Raw genomic sequence first — 15000 nt, 5'->3', positions numbered from 1 at the left:
TTATGCAGCCATAACATTCTTTTCTATTACATTTTACATTTAATTTTTTCAACTTATCAATGAATTTACTTGAGTAAAGAAGTAAAAGAGGTCTAAAGTTAATGTTTTAGAGCACCTACAGCCAAACCACACTGGACATGCCCAATCTCGTCTGATCTTGGAAGCTATGCAGTGTTGGGCCTGGTTAGTACTTGGATGGGAAACCACCTGGGAATCCCAGGTGCTGTAGGTAATTTTATACTGCCATAACAGTCTTTTCTATTACATTTTACATTTAATTTTTTCAACTTATCAATGAATTTACTTGAGTTAAGAAGTAATAGAGGTCTAAAGTTAATGCTTTTGAGCACCTATAGCCAAACCACACCGGACATGCCCAATCTCGTTTGATCTTGGAAGCTATGCAGTGTTGGGCCTGGTTAGTACTTGGATGGGAAACCACCTGGGAATACCAGGTGCTGTAGGTAATTTTATATAGCCATAACATTATTTTCTATTACATTTTACATTACATTTTTTCAACTTATCAATGAATTTACTTGAGTTAAGAAGTAATAGAGGTCTAAATTTAATGCTTTTGAGCACCTACAGTCAAACCACCCTGGACATGCCCAATCTCGTCTGATCTTGGAAGCTATGCAGTGTTGGGCCTGGTTTGTACTTGGATGGGAGACCACCTGGGAATACCAGGTGCTGTAGGTAATTTTAGACAGCCAAAACATTCTTTTCTATTACATTTTACATTTAATTTTTTCAACTTATCAATGATTTTACTTGAGTTAAGAAGTAATAGAGGTCTAAAGTTAATGTTTTTGAGCATTTACATCCAAACCACACTGGACATGCCCAATCTCGTTTGATCTTGGAAGCTATGCAGTGTTGGGCCTGGTTAGTACTTGGATGTGAGACCTCCTGGGAATTCCAGGAGCTGTAGGTAATTTTATATTGCCATAACATTCTTTTCTATTACATTTTACATTTCATTTTTCAACTTATCATTGAATTTAGTTGAGTTAAGAAGTAAAAGAGGTCTAAAGTTAATGTTTTTGAGCACCTACAGCCATACCACACTGGACATGCCCAATCTCGTCTGAACTTGGAAGCTATGCAGTGTTGGGCCTGGTTAGTACTTGGATGGGAGACCACCTGGGAATACCAGGTGCTGTAGGTAATTTTATACTGCCATAACATTCTTTTCTATTACATTTTACATTTAATTTTTTCAACTTATCAATGAATTTTCTTGAGTTAAGAGGTAATAGAGGTCTAAAGTTAATGTTTTTGAGCACTTACAGCCAAACCACACTGGACATGCCCAATCTCGTCTGATCTTGGAAGCTATGCAGTGTTGGGCCTGGTTAGTACTTGGATGGGAGACCTCCTGGGAATACCAGGAGCTGTAGGTAATTTTATACTGCCATAATATTCTTTTCTATTACATTTTACATTTCATTTTTCAACTTATCATTGAATTTACTTGAGTTAAGAAGTAAATGAGGTCTAAAGTTAATGTTTTTGAGCACTTCCAGCCAAAACACACTGGACATGCCCGATCTTGTCTGATTTTGGAAGCTATGCAGTGTTGGGCCTCGTAAGTACTTGGATGGGAGACCACCTGGAAATACCAGATGCTGTAGGTAATTTTATACTGCCTTAACATTCTTTTCTATTACATTTTACATTTAATTTTTTCAACATCAATGAATTTCCTTGAGTTAAGAAGTAATAGAGGTCTAAAGTTAATGCTTTTGAGCACCTACAGCCATTCCACACTGGACATAACCAATCTCGTCTGATCTTGGTAGCTATGCAGTGTTGGGCCTGGTCAGTACTTGGATGGGAGACCACCTGCGAAAGCCAGGTGCAGTAGGTAATTTTATACTGCTATAACATTCTTTTCTATTACATTTTACATTTAATTTATTCAACTTATCAATGAATTTCCTTGAGTTAAGAAGTAATAGAGGTCTAAAGTTAATGTTTTTGAGCACCTACAGCCAAATCACACTGGACATGCCCAATCTCGTCTGATCTTGGAAATTATGCAGTGTTGGGCCTGGTTAGTACTTGGATGGGAGACCACCTGGGAATACCAGGTGCTGTAGGTATTTTTATGCAGCCATAACATTCTTTTCTATTACATTTTACATTTAATTTTTTCAACTTATCAATGAATTTACTTGAGTTAAGAAGTAAAAGAGGTCTAAAGTTAATGTTTTTGAGCACCTACAGCCAAACCACACTGGACATGCCCAATCTCGTCTGATCTTGGAAGCTATGCAGTGTTGGGCCTGGTTTGTACTTGGATTGGAGACCACCTGGGAATTCCAGGTGCTGTAGGTAATTTTAGACAGCCATAACATTATTTTCTATTACATTTTACATTTAATTTTTTCAACTTATCAATGAATTTACTTGAGTTAAGAAGTAAAAGAGGTCTAAAGTTAATGGTTTTGAGCACCTACAGCCAAACCACACTGGGCATACCCAATCTCATCTGATCTTGAAAGCTATGCAGTGTTGGGCCTGGTTAGTACTTGGATGGGAGACCACCTGGGAATACCAGGTGCTGTAGGTAATTTTATACTGGCATAACATTCTTTTCTATTACATTTTACATTTAATTTTTTCAACTTATCAATGAATTTCCTTGAGTTAAGAGGTAATAGAGGTCTAAAGTTAATGTTTTTGAGCACCTACACCCAATCCACACTGGACATAACCAATCTCATCTGAACTTGGTAGCTATGCAGTGGTGGGCCTGGTTAGTACTTGGATGGGAGACCACCTTGGAATACCAAGTGCAGTAGGTAATTTTATGCAGCCATAACATTCTTTTCTATTACATTTTACATTTAATTTTTTCAACTTATCAATGAATTTACTTGAGTAAAGAAGTAAAAGAGGTCTAAAGTTAATGTTTTAGAGCACCTACAGCCAAACCACACTGGACATGCCCAATCTCGTCTGATCTTGGAAGCTATGCAGTGTTGGGCCTGGTTAGTACTTGGATGGGAAACCACCTGGGAATCCCAGGTGCTGTAGGTAATTTTATACTGCCATAACAGTCTTTTCTATTACATTTTACATTTAATTTTTTCAACTTATCAATGAATTTACTTGAGTTAAGAAGTAATAGAGGTCTAAAGTTAATGCTTTTGAGCACCTATAGCCAAACCACACCGGACATGCCCAATCTCGTTTGATCTTGGAAGCTATGCAGTGTTGGGCCTGGTTAGTACTTGGATGGGAAACCACCTGGGAATACCAGGTGCTGTAGGTAATTTTATATAGCCATAACATTATTTTCTATTACATTTTACATTACATTTTTTCAACTTATCAATGAATTTACTTGAGTTAAGAAGTAATAGAGGTCTAAATTTAATGCTTTTGAGCACCTACAGTCAAACCACCCTGGACATGCCCAATCTCGTCTGATCTTGGAAGCTATGCAGTGTTGGGCCTGGTTTGTACTTGGATGGGAGACCACCTGGGAATACCAGGTGCTGTAGGTAATTTTAGACAGCCAAAACATTCTTTTCTATTACATTTTACATTTAATTTTTTCAACTTATCAATGATTTTACTTGAGTTAAGAAGTAATAGAGGTCTAAAGTTAATGTTTTTGAGCACTTACATCCAAACCACACTGGACATGCCCAATCTCGTTTGATCTTGGAAGCTATGCAGTGTTGGGCCTGGTTAGTACTTGGATGTGAGACCTCCTGGGAATTCCAGGAGCTGTAGGTAATTTTATATTGCCATAACATTCTTTTCTATTACATTTTACATTTCATTTTTCAACTTATCATTGAATTTAGTTGAGTTAAGAAGTAAAAGAGGTCTAAAGTTAATGTTTTTGAGCACCTACAGCCATACCACACTGGACATGCCCAATCTCGTCTGAACTTGGAAGCTATGCAGTGTTGGGCCTGGTTAGTACTTGGATGGGAGACCACCTGGGAATACCAGGTGCTGTAGGTAATTTTATACTGCCATAACATTCTTTTCTATTACATTTTACATTTAATTTTTTCAACTTATCAATGAATTTTCTTGAGTTAAGAGGTAATAGAGGTCTAAAGTTAATGTTTTTGAGCACTTACAGCCAAACCACACTGGACATGCCCAATCTCGTCTGATCTTGGAAGCTATGCAGTGTTGGGCCTGGTTAGTACTTGGATGGGAGACCTCCTGGGAATACCAGGAGCTGTAGGTAATTTTATACTGCCATAATATTCTTTTCTATTACATTTTACATTTCATTTTTCAACTTATCATTGAATTTACTTGAGTTAAGAAGTAAATGAGGTCTAAAGTTAATGTTTTTGAGCACTTCCAGCCAAAACACACTGGACATGCCCGATCTTGTCTGATTTTGGAAGCTATGCAGTGTTGGGCCTCGTAAGTACTTGGATGGGAGACCACCTGGAAATACCAGATGCTGTAGGTAATTTTATACTGCCTTAACATTCTTTTCTATTACATTTTACATTTAATTTTTTCAACATCAATGAATTTCCTTGAGTTAAGAAGTAATAGAGGTCTAAAGTTAATGCTTTTGAGCACCTACAGCCATTCCACACTGGACATAACCAATCTCGTCTGATCTTGGTAGCTATGCAGTGTTGGGCCTGGTCAGTACTTGGATGGGAGACCACCTGCGAAAGCCAGGTGCAGTAGGTAATTTTATACTGCTATAACATTCTTTTCTATTACATTTTACATTTAATTTATTCAACTTATCAATGAATTTCCTTGAGTTAAGAAGTAATAGAGGTCTAAAGTTAATGTTTTTGAGCACCTACAGCCAAATCACACTGGACATGCCCAATCTCGTCTGATCTTGGAAATTATGCAGTGTTGGGCCTGGTTAGTACTTGGATGGGAGACCACCTGGGAATACCAGGTGCTGTAGGTATTTTTATGCAGCCATAACATTCTTTTCTATTACATTTTACATTTAATTTTTTCAACTTATCAATGAATTTACTTGAGTTAAGAAGTAAAAGAGGTCTAAAGTTAATGTTTTTGAGCACCTACAGCCAAACCACACTGGACATGCCCAATCTCATCTGATCTTGGAAGCTAAGCAGTGTTGGAGCCTGGTTAGTACTTGGATGGGAGACTACCTGGGAATACTAGGTGCTGTAGGTAATTTTATACAGCCATAACATTATTTTCTATTACATTTTACATTACATTTTTTCAACTTATCAATGAATTTACTTGAGTTAAGAAGTAATAGAGGTCTAAATTTAATGCTTTTGAGCACCTATAGTCAAACCACCCTGGACATGCCCAATCTCGTCTGATCTTGGAAGCTATGCAGTGTTGGGCCTGGTTTGTATTTGGATGGGAGACCACCTGGGAATACCAGGAGCTGTAGGTAATTTTAGACAGCCAAAACATTCTTTTCTATTACATTTTACATTCAATTTTTTCAACTTATCAATGATTTTACTTGAGTTAAGAAGTAAAAGAGGTCTAAATTTAATGTTTTTGAGCACTTACATCCAAACCACACTGGACATGCCCAATCTCGTTTGATCTTGGAAGCTATGCAGTGTTGGGCCTGGTTAGTATTTGGATGTGAGACCTCCTGGGAATTCCAGGAGCTGTAGGTAATTTTATATTGCCATAACATTCTTTTCTATTACATTTTACATTTCATTTTTCAACTTATCATTGAATTTAGTTGAGTTAAGAAGTAAAATAGGTCTAAAGTTAATGTTTTTGAGCACCTACAGCCATACCACACTGGACATGCCCAATCTCGTCTGAACTTGGAAGCTATGCAGTGTTGGGCCTGGTTAGTACTTGGATGGGAGACCACCTGGGAATACCAGGTGCTGTAGGTATTTTTATGCAGCCATAACATTCTTTTCTATTACATTTTACATTTAATTTTTTCAACTTATCAATGAATTTACTTGAGTAAAGAAATAAAAGAGGTCTAAAGTTAATATTTTTGAGCACCTACAGCCAAACCACACTGGACATTCCCAATTTCGTCTGATCTTGGAAGCTATGCAGTGTTGGGCCTGGTTAGTACTTGGATGGGAGACCAACTAGGAATCCCAGGTGCTGTAGGTAATTTTATACTGCCATAACAGTCTTTTCTATTACATTTTACATTTAATTTTTTCAACTTATCAATGAATTTACTTGAGTTAAGAAGTAATAGAGGTCTAAACTTAATGCTTTTGAGCACCTACAGCCAAACCACACTGGACATGCCCAATCTCGTCTGATCTTGGAAGCTATGCAGTGTTGGGCCTGGTTAGTACTTGGATGGGAGACCACCTGGGAATACCAGGTGCTGTAGGTATTTTTATGCAGCCATAACATTCTTTTCTATTACATTTTACATTTAATTTTTTCAACTTATCAATGAATTTACTTGAGTAAAGAAATAAAAGAGGTCTAAAGTTAATATTTTTGAGCACCTACAGCCAAACCACACTGGACATGCCCAATCTCATCTGATCTTGGAAGCTATGCAGTGTTGGGACTGGTTTGTACTTGGTTGGGAGACCACCTGGGAATACCAGGTGCTGTAGGTAATTTTACACAGCCAAAAGATTCTTTTCTATTACATTTTACATTAAATTTTTTCAACTTATCAATGAATTTCCTTGAGTTAAGAAGTAATAGATGTCTAAAGTTAATGCTTTTGAGCACCTACAGCCAAACCACACTGGACATGCCCAATCTCGTCTGATCTTGGAAGCTATGCAGTGTTGGGCCTGTTTAGTACTTGGATGGGAGTCCACCTAGGAATCCCAGGTGCTGTAGGTAATTTTATACTGCCATAACAGTCTTTTCTATTACATTTTACATTCAATTTTTTCAACTTATCAATGAATTTACTTGAGTTAAGAAGTAATAGAGGTCTAAAGTTAATGCTTTTGAGCACCTACAGCCAAACCACACTGGAGATGCCCAATCTCGTCTGATCTTGGAAACTATGTAGTGTTGGGACTGGTTTGTAGTTGGATGGGAGACCACCTGGGAATACCAGGTGCTGTAGGTAATTTTTATGCAGCCATAACATTCTTTTCTATTACATTTTACATTTAATTTTTTCAACTTATCAATGAATTTACTTGAGTTAAGAAGTAAAAGAGGTCTAAAGTTAATGTCTTTGAGCACCTACAGCCAAACCACACTGAACATGCCCGATCTCGTCTTATCTTGGAAGCTATGCAGTGTTGGGTTGGTTAGTACTTGGATGGGAGACCACCTGGGAATACCAGGAGCTGTAGGTAATTTTATACTGCCATAACATTCTTTTCTATTACATTTTACATTTCATTTTTCAACTTATCATTGAATTTACTTGAGTTAAGAAGTAAAAGAGGTCTAAAGTTAATGTTTTTGAGCACCTACAGCCAAACCACACTGGACATGCCCAATCTCGTCTGAACTTGGAAACTATACAGTATTGGGCCTGGTTAGTACTTGGATGGGAGACCTGCTGGGAATTCCAGGAGCTGTAGGTAATTTTATATTGCCATAAAATTCTTTTCTATTACATTTTACATTTCATTTTTCAACTTATCATTGAATTTAGTTGAGTTAAGAAGTAAAAGAGGTCTAAAGTTAATGTTTTTGAGCACCTACAGCCATACCACACTGGACATGCCCAATCTCGTCTGAACTTGGAAGCTATGCAGTGTTGGGCCTGGTTAGTACTTGGATGGAAAACCACCTGGGAATACCAGGTGCTGTAGGTAATTTTATACTGCCATAACATTCTTTTCTATTACATTTTACATTTAATTTTTTCAACTTATCAATGAATTTTCTTGAGTTAAGAGGTAATAGAGGTCTAAAGTTAATGTTTTTGAGCACTTCCAGCCAAAACACACTGGACATGCCCAATCTTGTCTGATTTTGGAAGCTATGCAGTGTTGGGCCTCGTAAGTACTTGGATGGGAGACCATCTGGGAATACCAGATGCTGTAGGTAATTTTATACTGCCGTAACATTCTTTTCTATTACATTTTACATTTAATTTTTTCAACTTATCAATGAATTTCCTTGAGTTAAGAAGTAATAGAGGTCTAAAGTTAATGCTTTTGAGCACCTACAGCCAATCCACACTGGACATAACCAATCTCGTCTGATCTTGGTAGCTATGCAGTGTTGGGCCTGGTCAGTACTTGGATGGGAGACCACCTGCGAAAGCCAGGTGCAGTAGGTAATTTTATACTGCTATAACATTCTTTTCTATTACATTTTACATTTAATTTATTCAACTTATCAATGAATTTCCTTGAGTTAAGAAGTAATAGAGGTCTAAAGTTAATGTTTTTGAGCACCTACAGCCAAACCACACTGGACATGCCCAATCTCGTCTGATCTTGGAAATTATGCAGTGTTGGGCCTGGTTAGTACTTGGATGGGAGACCACCTGGGAATACCAGGTGCTGTAGGTATTTTTATGCAGCCATAACATTCTTTTCTATTACATTTTACATTTAATTTTTTCAACTTATCAATGAATTTACTTGAGTAAAGAAATAAAAGAGGTCTAAAGTTAATATTTTTGAGCACCTACAGCCAAACCACACTGGACATTCCCAATCTCGTCTGATCTTGGAAGCTATGCAGTGTTGGGCCTGGTTAGTACTTGGATGGGAGACCAACTAGGAATCCCAGGTGCTGTAGGTAATTTTATACTGCCATAACAGTCTTTTCTATTTCATTTTACATTTAATTTTTTCAACTTATCAATGAATTTACTTGAGTTAAGAAGTAATAGAGGTCTAAAGTTAATGCATTTGAGCACCTACAGCCAAACCACACTGGACATGCCCAATCTCGTCAGATCTTGGAAGCTATGCAGTGTTAGGCTTTGTTAGTACTTGGACGGGAGACCACCTGGGAAAACCAGGTGCTGTAGGTAATTTTATATAGCCATAACATTCTTTTCTATTACATTTTACATTACATTTTTTCAACTTATCAATGAATTTACTTTAGTTAAGAAGTAAAAGAGGTCTTAAGTTAATGTTTTTGAGCGCCTATAGCCAAACCACACTGGACATGCCCAATCTCGTCTGATCTTCGAAGTTATGCAGTGTTGGGCGTGGTTAGTACTTGAATGGGAGACCACCTGGGAATACCAGGTGCTGTAGGTAATTTTATACTGCCATAACATTCTTTTCTATTAAATTTTACATTTAATTTTTTCAACTTATCAATGAATTTACTTGAGTTAAGAAGTAATAGAGGTCTAAAGTTAATGTTTTTGAGCAACTACAGCCAAACCATACTGGACATGCCCAATCTCGTCTGATTTTGGAAGCTATGCAGTGTTGGGACTTGTTAGTACTTGGATGGGAGACCACCTAGGAATCCCAAGTGCTGTAGGTAATTATATACTGCCATAACAGTCTTTTCTATTACATTTTACATTTAATTTTTTCAACTTATCAATGAATTTCCTTGAGTTAAGAAGTAATAGAGGTCTAAATTTAATGCTTTTGAGCACCTACAGCCAAACCACACTGGACATGCCCAATCTCATCTGATCTTGGAAGCTATGCAGTGTTGGGACTGGTTTGTTCTTGGTTGGGAGACCACCTGGGAATACCAGGTGCTGTAGGTAATTTTACACAGCCAAAACATTCTTTCTATTACATTTTACATTTAATTTTTTCAACTTATCAATGAATTTACTAGAGTTAAGAAGTAATAGAGGTCTAAAGTTAATGTTTTTGAGCACCTACAGCCAAACCACACTGGACATGCCCAATCTCGTCTGATCTTGGAAGCTATGCAGTATTGGGCCTGGTTAGTACTTGCATGGGAGACAACCTAGGAATACAAGGTGCTGTAGGTAATTTTATACTGCCATAATATTCTTTTCTATTACATTTTACATTTAATTTTTTCAACTTATCAATGAATTTACTTGAGTAAAGAAGTAAAAGAGGTCTAAAGTTAATGTTTTTGAGCACCTACAGCCAAACCACACTGGAGATGCCCAATCTCGTCTGCTCTTGGAAGCTATGCAGTGTTGGGCCTGGTTAGTACTTGGATGGGAGACCACCTAGGAATCCCAGGTGCTGTAGGTAATTTTATACTGCCATAACAGTCTTTTCTATTACATTTTACATTTAATTTTTTCAATTTATCAATGAATTTACTTGAGTTAAGAAGTAAAAGATGTCTAAAGTTAATGTTTTTGAGCACCTACAGTCAAACCACACTGGACATGCCCAATCTCATCTGATCTTGGAAGCTATGCAGTGTTGGGCCTGGTTAGTACTTGGATGGGAGACCACCTAGGAATCCCAGGTGCTGTAGGTAATTTTATACTGCCATAACAGTCTTTTCTATTACTTTTTACATTTAATTTTTTCAACTTATCAATGAATTTACTTGAGTTAAGAAGTAATAGAGGTCTAAAGTTAATGTATTTGAGCACCTACAGCCAAACCACACTGGACATGCCCGATCTCATCTTATCTTGGAAGCTATGCAGTGTTGGGATGGTTAGTACTTGGATGGGAGACCACCTGGGAATACCAGGTGCTGTAGGTATTTTTATGCAGCCATAACATTCTTTTCTATTACATTTTACATTTAATTTTTTCAACTTATCAATGAATTTACTTGAGTAAAGAAATAAAAGAGGTCTAAAGTTAATATTTTTGAGCACCTACAGCCAAACCACACTGGACATTCCCAATTTCGTCTGATCTTGGAAGCTATGCAGTGTTGGGCCTGGTTAGTACTTGGATGGGAGACCAACTAGGAATCCCAGGTGCTGTAGGTAATTTTATACTGCCATAACAGTCTTTTCTATTACATTTTACATTTAATTTTTTCAACTTATCAATGAATTTACTTGAGTTAAGAAGTAATAGAGGTCTAAACTTAATGCTTTTGAGCACCTACAGCCAAACCACACTGGACATGCCCAATCTCGTCTGATCTTGGAAGCTATGCAGTGTTGGGCCTGGTTAGTACTTGGATGGGAGACCACCTGGGAATACCAGGTGCTGTAGGTATTTTTATGCAGCCATAACATTCTTTTCTATTACATTTTACATTTAATTTTTTCAACTTATCAATGAATTTACTTGAGTAAAGAAATAAAAGAGGTCTAAAGTTAATATTTTTGAGCACCTACAGCCAAACCACACTGGACATGCCCAATCTCATCTGATCTTGGAAGCTATGCAGTGTTGGGACTGGTTTGTACTTGGTTGGGAGACCACCTGGGAATACCAGGTGCTGTAGGTAATTTTACACAGCCAAAAGATTCTTTTCTATTACATTTTACATTAAATTTTTTCAACTTATCAATGAATTTCCTTGAGTTAAGAAGTAATAGATGTCTAAAGTTAATGCTTTTGAGCACCTACAGCCAAACCACACTGGACATGCCCAATCTCGTCTGATCTTGGAAGCTATGCAGTGTTGGGCCTGTTTAGTACTTGGATGGGAGTCCACCTAGGAATCCCAGGTGCTGTAGGTAATTTTATACTGCCATAACAGTCTTTTCTATTACATTTTACATTCAATTTTTTCAACTTATCAATGAATTTACTTGAGTTAAGAAGTAATAGAGGTCTAAAGTTAATGCTTTTGAGCACCTACAGCCAAACCACACTGGAGATGCCCAATCTCGTCTGATCTTGGAAACTATGTAGTGTTGGGACTGGTTTGTAGTTGGATGGGAGACCACCTGGGAATACCAGGTGCTGTAGGTAATTTTAGACAGCCAATACATTCTTTTCTATTACATTTTACATTTAATTTTTTCAACTTATCAATGAATTTACTTGAGTTAAGAAGTAAAAGAGGTCTAAAGTTAATGTTTTTGAGCACCTACAGCCAAACCACACTGAACATGCCCGATCTCGTCTTATCTTGGAAGCTATGCAGTGTTGGGTTGGTTAGTACTTGGATGGGAGACCACCTGGGAATACCAGGAGCTGTAGGTAATTTTATGCTGCCATAACATTCTTTTCTATTACATTTTACATTTCATTTTTCAACTTATCATTGAATTTACTTGAGTTAAGAAGTACAAGAGGTCTAAAGTTAATGTTTTTGAGCACCTACAGCCAAACCACACTGGACATGCCCAATCTCGTCTGAACTTGGAAACTATACAGTATTGGGCCTGGTTAGTACTTGGATGGGAGACCTCCTGGGAATTCCAGGAGCTGTAGGTAATTTTATATTGCCATAAAATTCTTTTCTATTACATTTTACATTTCATTTTTCAACTTATCATTGAATTTAGTTGAGTTAAGAAGTAAAAGAGGTCTAAAGTTAATGTTTTTGAGCACCTACAGCCATACCACACTGGACATGCCCAATCTCGTCTGAACTTGGAAGCTATGCAGTGTTGGGCCTGGTTAGTACTTGGATGGAAGACCACCTGGGAATACCAGGTGCTGTAGGTAATTTTATACTGCCATAACATTCTTTTCTATTACATTTTACATTTAATTTTTTCAACTTATCAATGAATTTTCTTGAGTTAAGAGGTAATAGAGGTCTAAAGTTAATGTTTTTGAGCACTTCCAGCCAAAACACACTGGACATGCCCAATCTTGTCTGATTTTGGAAGCTATGCAGTGTTGGGCCTCGTAAGTACTTGGATGGGAGACCATCTGGGAATACCAGATGCTGTAGGTAATTTTATACTGCCGTAACATTCTTTTCTATTACATTTTACATTTAATTTTTTCAACTTATCAATGAATTTCCTTGAGTTAAGAAGTAATAGAGGTCTAAAGTTAATGCTTTTGAGCACCTACAGCCAATCCACACTGGACATAACCAATCTCGTCTGATCTTGGTAGCTATGCAGTGTTGGGCCTGGTCAGTACTTGGATGGGAGACCACCTGCGAAAGCCAGGTGCAGTAGGTAATTTTATACTGCTATAACATTCTTTTCTATTACATTTTACATTTAATTTATTCAACTTATCAATGAATTTCCTTGAGTTAAGAAGTAATAGAGGTCTAAAGTTAATGTTTTTGAGCACCTACAGCCAAACCACACTGGACATGCCCAATCTCGTCTGATCTTGGAAATTATGCAGTGTTGGGCCTGGTTAGTACTTGGATGGGAGACCACCTGGGAATACCAGGTGCTGTAGGTATTTTTATGCAGCCATAACATTCTTTTCTATTACATTTTACATTTAATTTTTTCAACTTATCAATGAATTTACTTGAGTAAAGAAATAAAAGAGGTCTAAAGTTAATATTTTTGAGCACCTACAGCCAAACCACACTGGACATTCCCAATCTCGTCTGATCTTGGAAGCTATGCAGTGTTGGGCCTGGTTAGTACTTGGATGGGAGACCAACTAGGAATCCCAGGTGCTGTAGGTAATTTTATACTGCCATAACAGTCTTTTCTATTTCATTTTACATTTAATTTTTTCAACTTATCAATGAATTTACTTGAGTTAAGAAGTAATAGAGGTCTAAAGTTAATTCATTTGAGCACCTACAGCCAAACCACACTGGACATGCCCAATCTCGTCAGATCTTGGAAGCTATGCAGTGTTAGGCTTTGTTAGTACTTGGACGGGAGACCACCTGGGAAAACCAGGTGCTGTAGGTAATTTTATATAGCCATAACATTCTTTTCTATTACATTTTACATTACATTTTTTCAACTTATCAATGAATTTACTTTAGTTAAGAAGTAAAAGAGGTCTTAAGTTAATGTTTTTGAGCGCCTATAGCCAAACCACACTGGACATGCCCAATCTCGTCTGATCTTCGAAGTTATGCAGTGTTGGGCGTGGTTAGTACTTGAATGGGAGACCACCTGGGAATACCAGGTGCTGTAGGTAATTTTATACTGCCATAACATTCTTTTCTATTAAATTTTACATTTAATTTTTTCAACTTATCAATGAATTTACTTGAGTTAAGAAGTAATAGAGGTCTAAAGTTAATGTTTTTGAGCAACTACAGCCAAACCATACTGGACATGCCCAATCTCGTCTGATTTTGGAAGCTATGCAGTGTTGGGACTTGTTAGTACTTGGATGGGAGACCACCTAGGAATCCCAAGTGCTGTAGGTAATTATATACTGCCATAACAGTCTTTTCTATTACATTTTACATTTAATTTTTTCAACTTATCAATGAATTTCCTTGAGTTAAGAAGTAATAGAGGTCTAAATTTAATGCTTTTGAGCACCTACAGCCAAACCACACTGGACATGCCCAATCTCATCTGATCTTGGAAGCTATGCAGTGTTGGGACTGGTTTGTTCTTGGTTGGGAGACCACCTGGGAATACCAGGTGCTGTAGGTAATTTTACACAGCCAAAACATTCTTTCTATTACATTTTACATTTAATTTTTTCAACTTATCAATGAATTTACTAGAGTTAAGAAGTAATAGAGGTCTAAAGTTAATGTTTTTGAGCACCTACAGCCAAACCACACTGGACATGCCCAATCTCGTCTGATCTTGGAAGCTATGCAGTGTTGGGCCTGGTTAGTACTTGCATGGGAGACAACCTAGGAATACAAGGTGCTGTAGGTAATTTTATACTGCCATAATATTCTTTTCTATTACATTTTACATTTAATTTTTTCAACTTATCAATGAATTTACTTGAGTAAAGAAGTAAAAGAGGTCTAAAGTTAATGTTTTTGAGCACCTACAGCCAAACCACACTGGAGATGCCCAATCTCGTCTGCTCTTGGAAGCTATGCAGTGTTGGGCCTGGTTAGTACTTGGATGGGAGACCACCTAGGAATCCCAGGTGCTGTAGGTAATTTTATACTGCCATAACAGTCTTTTCTATTACATTTTACATTTAATTTTTTCAATTTATCAATGAATTTACTTGAGTTAAGAAGTAAAAGATGTCTAAAGTTAATGTTTTTGAGCACCTACAGTCAAACCACACTGGACATGCCCAATCTCATCTGATCTTGGAAGCTATGCAGTGTTGGGCCTGGTTAGTACTTGGATGGGAGACCACCTAG

General features: G+C 37.3%; 11 non-coding genes and 47 pseudogenes across 11 annotated transcripts; all 58 read left to right on the top strand.

The window, feature by feature from the left end:
- Positions 1-113: 113 nt before the first annotated feature.
- Positions 114-232, top strand: LOC148464202 (5S ribosomal RNA; annotated as a pseudogene).
- A 116-nt stretch (positions 233-348) lies between these two features.
- Positions 349-467, top strand: LOC148464201 (5S ribosomal RNA; annotated as a pseudogene).
- Positions 468-583: 116 nt separating this feature from the next.
- LOC148464200 (5S ribosomal RNA) lies at positions 584-702 on the top strand (annotated as a pseudogene).
- A 116-nt stretch (positions 703-818) lies between these two features.
- Positions 819-937, top strand: LOC148464199 (5S ribosomal RNA; annotated as a pseudogene).
- A 115-nt stretch (positions 938-1052) lies between these two features.
- On the top strand, positions 1053-1171 carry LOC148464198 (5S ribosomal RNA). Its single transcript, XR_015874507.1, has one exon. It is a non-coding gene; the product is annotated as a 5S ribosomal RNA (ribosomal RNA).
- A 116-nt stretch (positions 1172-1287) lies between these two features.
- Positions 1288-1406, top strand: LOC148464197 (5S ribosomal RNA; annotated as a pseudogene).
- Positions 1407-1754: 348 nt separating this feature from the next.
- LOC148464196 (5S ribosomal RNA) lies at positions 1755-1873 on the top strand (annotated as a pseudogene).
- A 116-nt stretch (positions 1874-1989) lies between these two features.
- Positions 1990-2108, top strand: LOC148464195 (5S ribosomal RNA). Its single transcript, XR_015873349.1, has one exon. It is a non-coding gene; the product is annotated as a 5S ribosomal RNA (ribosomal RNA).
- Positions 2109-2224: 116 nt separating this feature from the next.
- Positions 2225-2343, top strand: LOC148464194 (5S ribosomal RNA; annotated as a pseudogene).
- Positions 2344-2459: 116 nt separating this feature from the next.
- On the top strand, positions 2460-2578 carry LOC148464193 (5S ribosomal RNA; annotated as a pseudogene).
- A 116-nt stretch (positions 2579-2694) lies between these two features.
- LOC148464192 (5S ribosomal RNA) lies at positions 2695-2813 on the top strand (annotated as a pseudogene).
- Positions 2814-2929: 116 nt separating this feature from the next.
- LOC148464191 (5S ribosomal RNA) lies at positions 2930-3048 on the top strand (annotated as a pseudogene).
- A 116-nt stretch (positions 3049-3164) lies between these two features.
- LOC148464190 (5S ribosomal RNA) lies at positions 3165-3283 on the top strand (annotated as a pseudogene).
- A 116-nt stretch (positions 3284-3399) lies between these two features.
- On the top strand, positions 3400-3518 carry LOC148464189 (5S ribosomal RNA; annotated as a pseudogene).
- Positions 3519-3634: 116 nt separating this feature from the next.
- Positions 3635-3753, top strand: LOC148464188 (5S ribosomal RNA; annotated as a pseudogene).
- A 115-nt stretch (positions 3754-3868) lies between these two features.
- Positions 3869-3987, top strand: LOC148464187 (5S ribosomal RNA). Its single transcript, XR_015874496.1, has one exon. It is a non-coding gene; the product is annotated as a 5S ribosomal RNA (ribosomal RNA).
- A 116-nt stretch (positions 3988-4103) lies between these two features.
- On the top strand, positions 4104-4222 carry LOC148464186 (5S ribosomal RNA; annotated as a pseudogene).
- Positions 4223-4570: 348 nt separating this feature from the next.
- Positions 4571-4689, top strand: LOC148464185 (5S ribosomal RNA; annotated as a pseudogene).
- A 116-nt stretch (positions 4690-4805) lies between these two features.
- On the top strand, positions 4806-4924 carry LOC148464184 (5S ribosomal RNA). Its single transcript, XR_015873348.1, has one exon. It is a non-coding gene; the product is annotated as a 5S ribosomal RNA (ribosomal RNA).
- Positions 4925-5040: 116 nt separating this feature from the next.
- Positions 5041-5160, top strand: LOC148464183 (5S ribosomal RNA; annotated as a pseudogene).
- A 116-nt stretch (positions 5161-5276) lies between these two features.
- On the top strand, positions 5277-5395 carry LOC148464182 (5S ribosomal RNA; annotated as a pseudogene).
- A 116-nt stretch (positions 5396-5511) lies between these two features.
- On the top strand, positions 5512-5630 carry LOC148464181 (5S ribosomal RNA; annotated as a pseudogene).
- Positions 5631-5745: 115 nt separating this feature from the next.
- LOC148464180 (5S ribosomal RNA) lies at positions 5746-5864 on the top strand. Its single transcript, XR_015874485.1, has one exon. It is a non-coding gene; the product is annotated as a 5S ribosomal RNA (ribosomal RNA).
- Positions 5865-5980: 116 nt separating this feature from the next.
- LOC148464179 (5S ribosomal RNA) lies at positions 5981-6099 on the top strand (annotated as a pseudogene).
- Positions 6100-6215: 116 nt separating this feature from the next.
- LOC148464178 (5S ribosomal RNA) lies at positions 6216-6334 on the top strand. Its single transcript, XR_015873092.1, has one exon. It is a non-coding gene; the product is annotated as a 5S ribosomal RNA (ribosomal RNA).
- A 116-nt stretch (positions 6335-6450) lies between these two features.
- LOC148464177 (5S ribosomal RNA) lies at positions 6451-6569 on the top strand (annotated as a pseudogene).
- A 116-nt stretch (positions 6570-6685) lies between these two features.
- On the top strand, positions 6686-6804 carry LOC148464176 (5S ribosomal RNA; annotated as a pseudogene).
- A 116-nt stretch (positions 6805-6920) lies between these two features.
- On the top strand, positions 6921-7039 carry LOC148464175 (5S ribosomal RNA; annotated as a pseudogene).
- Positions 7040-7156: 117 nt separating this feature from the next.
- On the top strand, positions 7157-7274 carry LOC148464174 (5S ribosomal RNA; annotated as a pseudogene).
- Positions 7275-7389: 115 nt separating this feature from the next.
- On the top strand, positions 7390-7508 carry LOC148464173 (5S ribosomal RNA; annotated as a pseudogene).
- Positions 7509-7623: 115 nt separating this feature from the next.
- Positions 7624-7742, top strand: LOC148464172 (5S ribosomal RNA). The gene has a single exon (XR_015874558.1). It is a non-coding gene; the product is annotated as a 5S ribosomal RNA (ribosomal RNA).
- A 351-nt stretch (positions 7743-8093) lies between these two features.
- On the top strand, positions 8094-8212 carry LOC148464171 (5S ribosomal RNA; annotated as a pseudogene).
- Positions 8213-8328: 116 nt separating this feature from the next.
- LOC148464170 (5S ribosomal RNA) lies at positions 8329-8447 on the top strand. Its single transcript, XR_015873539.1, has one exon. It is a non-coding gene; the product is annotated as a 5S ribosomal RNA (ribosomal RNA).
- A 116-nt stretch (positions 8448-8563) lies between these two features.
- LOC148464169 (5S ribosomal RNA) lies at positions 8564-8682 on the top strand (annotated as a pseudogene).
- A 116-nt stretch (positions 8683-8798) lies between these two features.
- On the top strand, positions 8799-8917 carry LOC148464168 (5S ribosomal RNA; annotated as a pseudogene).
- Positions 8918-9033: 116 nt separating this feature from the next.
- On the top strand, positions 9034-9152 carry LOC148464167 (5S ribosomal RNA; annotated as a pseudogene).
- A 351-nt stretch (positions 9153-9503) lies between these two features.
- On the top strand, positions 9504-9622 carry LOC148464166 (5S ribosomal RNA; annotated as a pseudogene).
- A 115-nt stretch (positions 9623-9737) lies between these two features.
- LOC148464165 (5S ribosomal RNA) lies at positions 9738-9856 on the top strand (annotated as a pseudogene).
- Positions 9857-9972: 116 nt separating this feature from the next.
- On the top strand, positions 9973-10091 carry LOC148464164 (5S ribosomal RNA; annotated as a pseudogene).
- A 116-nt stretch (positions 10092-10207) lies between these two features.
- LOC148464163 (5S ribosomal RNA) lies at positions 10208-10326 on the top strand (annotated as a pseudogene).
- Positions 10327-10442: 116 nt separating this feature from the next.
- LOC148464162 (5S ribosomal RNA) lies at positions 10443-10560 on the top strand (annotated as a pseudogene).
- Positions 10561-10676: 116 nt separating this feature from the next.
- LOC148464161 (5S ribosomal RNA) lies at positions 10677-10795 on the top strand (annotated as a pseudogene).
- Positions 10796-10911: 116 nt separating this feature from the next.
- On the top strand, positions 10912-11030 carry LOC148464160 (5S ribosomal RNA). The gene has a single exon (XR_015873090.1). It is a non-coding gene; the product is annotated as a 5S ribosomal RNA (ribosomal RNA).
- A 116-nt stretch (positions 11031-11146) lies between these two features.
- Positions 11147-11265, top strand: LOC148464159 (5S ribosomal RNA; annotated as a pseudogene).
- A 116-nt stretch (positions 11266-11381) lies between these two features.
- Positions 11382-11500, top strand: LOC148464158 (5S ribosomal RNA; annotated as a pseudogene).
- A 116-nt stretch (positions 11501-11616) lies between these two features.
- On the top strand, positions 11617-11735 carry LOC148464157 (5S ribosomal RNA; annotated as a pseudogene).
- Positions 11736-11851: 116 nt separating this feature from the next.
- Positions 11852-11969, top strand: LOC148464156 (5S ribosomal RNA; annotated as a pseudogene).
- A 115-nt stretch (positions 11970-12084) lies between these two features.
- On the top strand, positions 12085-12203 carry LOC148464155 (5S ribosomal RNA; annotated as a pseudogene).
- A 115-nt stretch (positions 12204-12318) lies between these two features.
- On the top strand, positions 12319-12437 carry LOC148464154 (5S ribosomal RNA). The gene has a single exon (XR_015874118.1). It is a non-coding gene; the product is annotated as a 5S ribosomal RNA (ribosomal RNA).
- Positions 12438-12788: 351 nt separating this feature from the next.
- Positions 12789-12907, top strand: LOC148464153 (5S ribosomal RNA; annotated as a pseudogene).
- A 116-nt stretch (positions 12908-13023) lies between these two features.
- Positions 13024-13142, top strand: LOC148464152 (5S ribosomal RNA). Its single transcript, XR_015873528.1, has one exon. It is a non-coding gene; the product is annotated as a 5S ribosomal RNA (ribosomal RNA).
- A 116-nt stretch (positions 13143-13258) lies between these two features.
- Positions 13259-13377, top strand: LOC148464151 (5S ribosomal RNA; annotated as a pseudogene).
- Positions 13378-13493: 116 nt separating this feature from the next.
- On the top strand, positions 13494-13612 carry LOC148464150 (5S ribosomal RNA; annotated as a pseudogene).
- A 116-nt stretch (positions 13613-13728) lies between these two features.
- On the top strand, positions 13729-13847 carry LOC148464149 (5S ribosomal RNA; annotated as a pseudogene).
- A 351-nt stretch (positions 13848-14198) lies between these two features.
- LOC148464148 (5S ribosomal RNA) lies at positions 14199-14317 on the top strand (annotated as a pseudogene).
- A 115-nt stretch (positions 14318-14432) lies between these two features.
- On the top strand, positions 14433-14551 carry LOC148464147 (5S ribosomal RNA; annotated as a pseudogene).
- Positions 14552-14667: 116 nt separating this feature from the next.
- On the top strand, positions 14668-14786 carry LOC148464146 (5S ribosomal RNA; annotated as a pseudogene).
- A 116-nt stretch (positions 14787-14902) lies between these two features.
- LOC148464145 (5S ribosomal RNA) overlaps positions 14903-15000 on the top strand; it is a 119-nt pseudogene continuing 21 nt past the window's right edge.

This window comes from Taudactylus pleione, unplaced genomic scaffold (assembly GCF_031769625.1).
Source record: "Taudactylus pleione unplaced genomic scaffold, aTauple2 ptg000967l, whole genome shotgun sequence".
In the NCBI taxonomy this organism is placed as follows: Eukaryota; Metazoa; Chordata; class Amphibia; order Anura; family Myobatrachidae; genus Taudactylus; species Taudactylus pleione.
Note: the sequence above shows the minus strand (reverse complement) of the source record. Positions and strands in the feature narration are given on the sequence as shown.